The following is a 7,396-nucleotide window of genomic DNA, read 5'->3' on the forward strand; positions in this document are numbered from 1 at the left end:
CGTTGGCGGGAAGCGTGCGGGGGCGGGTGGGGGGGGGAGAAGTGACGCGAAAGTAGGAAAATGATTACACGGACGACCGGCAGAAGGGTCAAACGCGTCGGTTCCTCGCGCGAGATCGCCGCTGAAGAACGGTAGAAAAATTCTACAAAGCAGACGGCCCTACATGCGCCGGTATTTACGTGTCTCCCTCTGCCAGCCCTTGCCGAGGTAACGAGAAACCGTTGGCCAACCCCTCGAGGAACGCTCCGAGGTGAGGGTAGGAACAAGAATGCGAAGCCGGCAGAAGATACCGAACTAGTTCCAGCTAATTCTAATGAGCCTATTGCCGGATTGTTTGTTGGACCGCGGGGTGTCAGCTTGTTTGGGGTCGCTCCAGCGATTCGAGGGGACTATTGGCCATTTTTTTTCGGCTATCAAAGACTGCTTATCCGGCTGCTCTCAATTCGTACGTCCTTTGGGTTATGTATCTACCTGGGCGGTGAAGTAAATTGTGAGAATGGATTCTTTGATCGTTTAGTTTTGGTATCAAATTAATTGGTTGGTTTGGGTAAATATTGAAGCATGTGGTACACCAATACGTCGATTGCCACATTGTAACTGTACATAATTCAATTTCAGAGTGGTAATTAAATTTAGTCATTTTCCTCATTGTAGGTAACAAGGAGTGTGCTGACCAAACTCATTTTTGAGACAACTTTCAGTAACTTTATCATTTATTTAACTTGTCTCTTAAACATTTCGACATGTAAAAATTACATTACCCTGTGCACTCGGTTGTCCGCTCTCAGGGAGCATCGTAATTCTAGTCTATGACTAAACATTAAAGTTTATTAGCGATTTGCAACTATTTCTCGATGTCTACAAACTCATATAAATCGAATATTATTATAACAATATTATGTACATATACATCGTATACTATATAATAATATAAATGTTCATAAGCGCTGGTAGGTAACATCCATGATGGCGCCGAGTGCAAACGGTTAAGACACAATTTTAAGCTAGACTATAGCCATTTAGCTATTACAAAAATTTTTTCATAAATTTAAGTACGAAATTAAATGTATTTCGACTACCAAAGACTATGGAAATTCGAAAAATAATTACAATTCGGCACAATGCCTTCTCTACCGAGGCGGATCCCCCATAATCTTCGAATGTTGACAAAGGGCTGCGTCCTCGCAGATCGCCGATTCAAATCGATACATTGCGGACAGCCTTGTTCAGTTGCGTGAACAGCGCTTTCCTAAGTGTTCGGAAATCGGCAGCCGCTTAAGAGATTTCGCGGGAGGGTGCAAGTCGGCCGGAATTTCGCCGGTCCATGGGCCCCGGAACACTTTTTCGTGGTGGCTACGCGTAATACTGGGTACGGAACCGGCCGGGCCGCCTTGTGTTGTCTGTATTTTACTTTGTGCCCGGTGCGTAAGAGGATTATATCCTTCGCGTGGTAGGGGATGGACGGTGAAGGGTGTCGGGGGTGAGAGAAACGTGGAGAGAAAAAGAGAAGGAGAGAGAAAGAGGGAGAGGGATAGTCTGGCTCGCGGGAACGATCTTTTCGAGATCGAGAGAGAGACGCATCTGGCCAGCGAGGAGGGGTAAGAAGATACCGGAGGAAGACAGAGACGAGTGAAAAGGGAGGTAAGTGGTGGGTATGCTTCACTTTTCACGGGGCGCCATTGTTCCCTATTATCCGGCGTGATTAGTCGATGATGCAGGTAAGCTACCGCAGGGGGTCCCATTATACTGCTGAGAGAACTACTCACTCATCCGCGAACTGCGTGAGTTTCGCCGGAATATTGCGACCATCCTCTTGCAGCTTGTGCTCCCTCTCTCTCCGTCACCCTCGGCTGTTAGCACTCGGTCTCCGTCGGACGCGCGGGGAGATCGGTATCCTCGCGATTCCGTCTCCCTCCAATTCGGCCGCTCGCTTTTCTTCCTCGTCGGACGCAACGCGGCGCGGCGCGGCGTCGGCTGCCGGCGAATCGGTTGCCGCCGACCTGCTGTGAAATTTATACTCTTACCATTCGCCGCAACAATGATCGCGGCCCGTTTTTGCACGGCCGATTTGTATTATCGTTTCGTCCGGCCTTTATGCCCCCGGGGGAACGTGAATCTGCTTTGCCGAGTAATTAGACCGTGCGCCGAGCCGAGCCGAGCCGAGCCGCACCGTGTCGGCCCGCACCTGGAGATCGATTCCCGAATCGATCTCGCGCACGACTGCCCCGCGAGTCTTCTGGGAGGGCGGTTTTTAAGTCCTCGCGGTCGCTGGATACTTGAAACCAGCGAGACCGGCCGTTTTACACGGAATTCTGGAGTCGAGCCTGCGGTGAGCTTCCGGGGCGGGCTCTCTCCTTCGATCGTGGACTAAGAGGGAATCTGTAACGGATGCGCCCGTGACCGATCGGATTGAGATTAACCCCCTTGTAATCTGTACACTAGCGCATTTCGGTGAACGCCGCGTTAATACTGTAATAATTGGACAACGGATTTTGGATATTGTGATGGAAATGAACAGGGAACTTGCAAAATTGCAGGGACGATAAATTGCAGCTCTTGAAATTTAAATTCTATATTTACAATAGACTGAAGACAATTTTTAGTTTATCGAAAGGTTAATGGAAATACGATATAATCAATTAGGAGGCGCGAATGTTTGGATAGTTGAATGTTCAGTTTCAGTGGTGGTCGAAATCATCGCTGATTCGTACAGTAGTGTTGCATACAAATTGCGTTATTACCTATTAAAACACACGAATTATTGAAACATATGAAACTAGCAAAATAAAGTTCGTTTATTTTTAATTTTTCTTTACAGTTTTCAGAATCTAACCTGTGGGAAAATATGTCAATACTGTAAAATAAAATGCTCTGTATAAAGGGAGTTTAAAATCTTCTCAACTAATTACACTTTTCATTCAGTGTTTTCCAGAAATTCTTCTTGCAATAGTAACATATTCACATAAATTAGCTATCGTAGTCCAGAAGTAACTTCATTGCGGATCTTCATGCAAAATAAAAATCTCCTGTACTCATTGGATGCAGTAGAAACCCAACAAGAAGTTATTCCTTTTTTCAATCATTACAATTTACAGAAAATAATTTTTTGTCCCTTTCAATTCCGTATAATCTTTTCGCCATTTTAAATTGCACACGCTCAATTTGTTCGCAAATGCATCAAATCCGCAATCTAATATTATAATAATTCTCGACCAAAAAATATCATCTTCTAAAAATGACCGAATGCTTTCCAGTTTAGGACTCCGAATACCGACGCGCGATGATTATCTCCATCTGGTCCTAGATCGTCAAACCGATCCGATCCAGCATTTAATCTGCGGCGGGCCGCGGCAGAATTTGCGCGGGCATTCACAAGAAAATTGGAAGCTTGGATTCCTTTTGCCGAGATTCGTGCTTCGGGCTACGATCGGTCTTCGCATGAAGATTAGCCCGGGCGAAAGTGGCGCGAGCGGGGGCTGCATCTCTGCGGTAGGGACGGCCAGAGGGGGATGAGAGCTCACGGAGACAAAGCATCCACGAAAATGAGCTACGGGTTCTTTTAATTCGCGTTTACTGTGAACGGCGTCAAGTAATTAGTCGCTTACTCGCCGGGTTTAATGTAAGGTATTAAAAGCCGGCAGCCAACCAGCTCACCCGAGGCTTTTCTTCTCGCTGCCTTGTTCCACGACCTTCGGGGCTCCTCGTTTACCTTCGTCGCCATTATGTCCCGCCCTTCCTCCACGGTTTTAAGCTGCGACCGCCGTTAATCGCTTGTTATCTAACCGCTCCTCCTGCGATTCCACTTTCTTTCCTACTCCCCTTAAGCTTGTCCCTCTGTTTCCTCTCTCTTACTCTCTCTCTCTCCTTCTCTCTCTCTCTCTCTCTCTCTCGCTCTCTCTGTCTCTTCACTCTTTATTTAGACCTGTTCCACCGTGTATCCCTCATTAAACGGGCTTTATGTCATGGCTGTTGAGCTGATCGATCTTCTCGGTCACCGTCGCCTTCCGCTTTTTACGGCCGCGGAGGCGTCGCGTTATCAGTGTTCGATCACGTGACGTTCCTTCTTCCTTCGAATCGACGGAGGGAGAAGAAATTAAACGCGAGTTATATCGAACATCATTTTCTAACGCTGAAGGTGTCAGAAGTACTGCGAATGAAAAGCTGTTTGATGGAATAACGATAGAGCCACTGAGATTCCGAAAATGTTACGAAAGACTAGACTTTAGGCTGACCAAAAATCCGAAGTTCGTATTACACGACCTAATACTTTAATCTTCACAATTTACTAAGCGAACAGAAAGATTTTTAACAACGTTTTTCGATCTTCTAGTGAGCCTGCAGTTTCGTATTTCACGTATTCAATCTCGTGGCAAGTGCATAAAGTTTACTGTCTATTATAAGACAAGGTAACAATAAGACTCCATAACAATTTTTGAAAACACAGATGAACATTTTTACAGCATTACCATAAATACGGACAGTAGACCCTCGAGAACTATTCTTAACAAACAACAAACATTTCTAGACTCTCGCACGCAACGAAACCGAGCCCCTAAAATAAAATCTATGCCCTGTACTGACAGAATACGAGAGTGCGTGGAGGATAATAAAAATGTCTGCAATGGCACGGGACGTTCCGTGGTCGCCGCAGCGATTCACCCCTTCGCCACCCCCTTAGACCCATCGCCGTTTGAAGAAGAAGTTTCGCATTATTGCGAAAGTTCTTGGACGTCGACGAATAACATAAAACCATCGACATCCACGCGACACTATGGCCGGTTTCCGAAAGTTATCAGTATTTATCGGTCGGCTCGTCTGCGGTCAGAAAAGGGGACGGTCGAGGGACAGTTCGAAAAGAGCCACGGGACACGGTCGGGCGGAGGGGGTGTTGCTGTGCTCGAAGGAGTATAAATTAAAATCGTGGCTACGACACCGACGAGAGGGGTGACGCCGATGTTGCGGTCAATAATGGCGTTTCCACGTTTTGACTGGCGACGCCGGGGATGCGATCTAAATTTCGGGGACGTGCGCCGGGGGTAGTGTTAATGGACGAGGGCGAGTGTATCCCCTAAGGACAATCGTGCCGGTCAAATTAGGTAACTTTCGTAAATAGCCCCGGCATGGTGCTTTGCCACCACCACCGGCCGAGGGACAGCGGTGAGTTAAGGACTGCTCTTCTCCGAGCATCTCTCTTTCCAGCGGTATCTTTGTTAAGGAAATTGAAGTAATTGTCCCGGAGTTTCTGAACAGCTGAGGGGTCAATTACCCGTCTGAGAAATTTAAGGGAAGCTCCGAGGGTTTTATTAATTCTACGGTTGTTACCGCGATGCGTTTGTTTATACCGATTTTCTACCGTCAATATTTTACTAGCACCATTTTTATGCACTATGAAGATGTCTTACATCAGTTATAGAGGATATAAAATCTTTTTTTTTTCAAATCGAGAGCGATGAAAATTATTTAACCCTTAAAGTACGGAGTGGGGTCTTTAAGTCCCCCAGATTAGTTTTTCTTTAATAATTCCTTTATCTCTTCTTCCCTTTAAGTAGCCGAGTTCTATTTTAAATTCCGTATAAAAACTTATCAGTGGCTTTCTATTATTAATTTATTTATAATCATGAGGTAAGTTTATCGTTTGGGGTGGCCAACCCTTCGTACTCTAAGAGTTAAGAGCGTCCTTAATCGTTTCTGCCATAAGTGCATAAATTCTGCAATCTAGCTGCAAAAAGTTACGTTCATTATGCAGAGGCAATTATTTTGTACACTCTTTGACTAATCTTAATATTTCTGGTTCCCAGACATTCTGACTGTCACACATGGGTGTAAACAACAAATTATATCGAACAACATCATCTGTCAGTGCCGATAATTTATCACTGCACGTATTCTGGATTTCATCAACTTTTTGTTTCCTCCAGGAACGCAAAGTCTGGTGATTACAGCCGTAAAATAAACAAAAATGTATTGAATTTTCGGACAGCCTTGTTACCATTAATTAATGTAATCGTTTGGATGATTAATGTTCATAAAACCCGGTCGAGTCTTGGAATTTAATATTCCGCGGGAAAGATCGAATGATAGGAACGGCGCGGGCAACGAAAAAAAAAAATACATTGTTTTAAACAAAAAGACATTGTTATTCCGTCCGGGGAATATAATGTACGCGGATTTATTTGCAGTCGGGTGCATTATGATTATTTTAATAAACGTCCGGAGGCCGGGCCGTTCGATGAAAAAAGACGTATTTAATTAAAAACACGCGGCGGTCCGTTTATGGGCGTGCAATTAAGTAAACAATACTTTGCGCCAAATAGGCTGGCCGGCGCGCGCGGGCTCGTTACGATACGCAACAGTAATGTTAATACAAAAGGAAACAGAAATTGGCCGACATATTATGAACGCGATATCATTCCGCGTAAAAGCGAGCCTTCCCTATCATCGAAATTCTCGATACGGCACGGGAGCACGGTCGCGCGCGCGCGCTCGCTCGCCCGATCCATTTGAACAACGAAAACTGCGATGATGGTGCTCGGTATCCTCGGTCGCTTCTTATTCGTCAATATAAACGAGTAATAATTATTCGCGATTCCCCTCGGTAACGAATGGCGTATCTCCCGATTAATTAAAAAGCCATTTAAACGGAAAATCCCGCCTACCGGCCGGTCGGCCATCGAACGAGTTTGAAAAAGCACTGGGCGTTTCGGCGCGCCGCGAGCAAAAAGCCCGGCCGAAAGAAAAAGGGAAAACTCAATCTTCGATATTCGTTCCGCGAGAAGGGAAAACATTACGCCGCATCCATAATACAAGCACCTGCATTTCCTAAAACCAATAAAAAACGTCGAATAAAAGCGGCACGCACACGCACACACACGCGCGCAGCCCGACGCCGCACCGCCGACGCAGCCGGCGCGCAATGGCTCAGATTGATCTGCTTCATTCAAGATGATTCCCTTTCTTTTTTATTTCGCCTCTTTTTGTTTCGCTCGGGAAGCGTTCGGGAATTTTCGCTCGATACTCTCTCTCTCTCTCGCGCGCGCTTGGATTATTAATATTAATTCGAATGCCGGTCGGTAACGGGACAGGATTGTTTTATCCGCGCCGGCAAATTCTTTTAATCAGCGCTTCAAGATTTTTAACAGAGCTTTCCTTAAATCCTCTCCGATGGAAGATTATTTTAATCGTTCACCGCGCGGCTTGTCTACGGTCTTTAAATATTTTTCCGCTTTACCCATCGGAAACGTATTACCGAGATCGTTAATTATTGTGTCGCCGGCTGGGGGATGCTTATACATCTTTTTCTACGCGAGTATTCGTAATTAACCTGTTCATAGGCGATCGAGGTGCTGCTATTTAACAATCGGTTTACAAATTGAAATTTCTAAAGAATTATATAATC

This window comes from Augochlora pura, chromosome 3, assembly GCF_028453695.1.
Source record: "Augochlora pura isolate Apur16 chromosome 3, APUR_v2.2.1, whole genome shotgun sequence".
NCBI lineage: Eukaryota > Metazoa > Arthropoda > Insecta > Hymenoptera > Halictidae > Augochlora > Augochlora pura.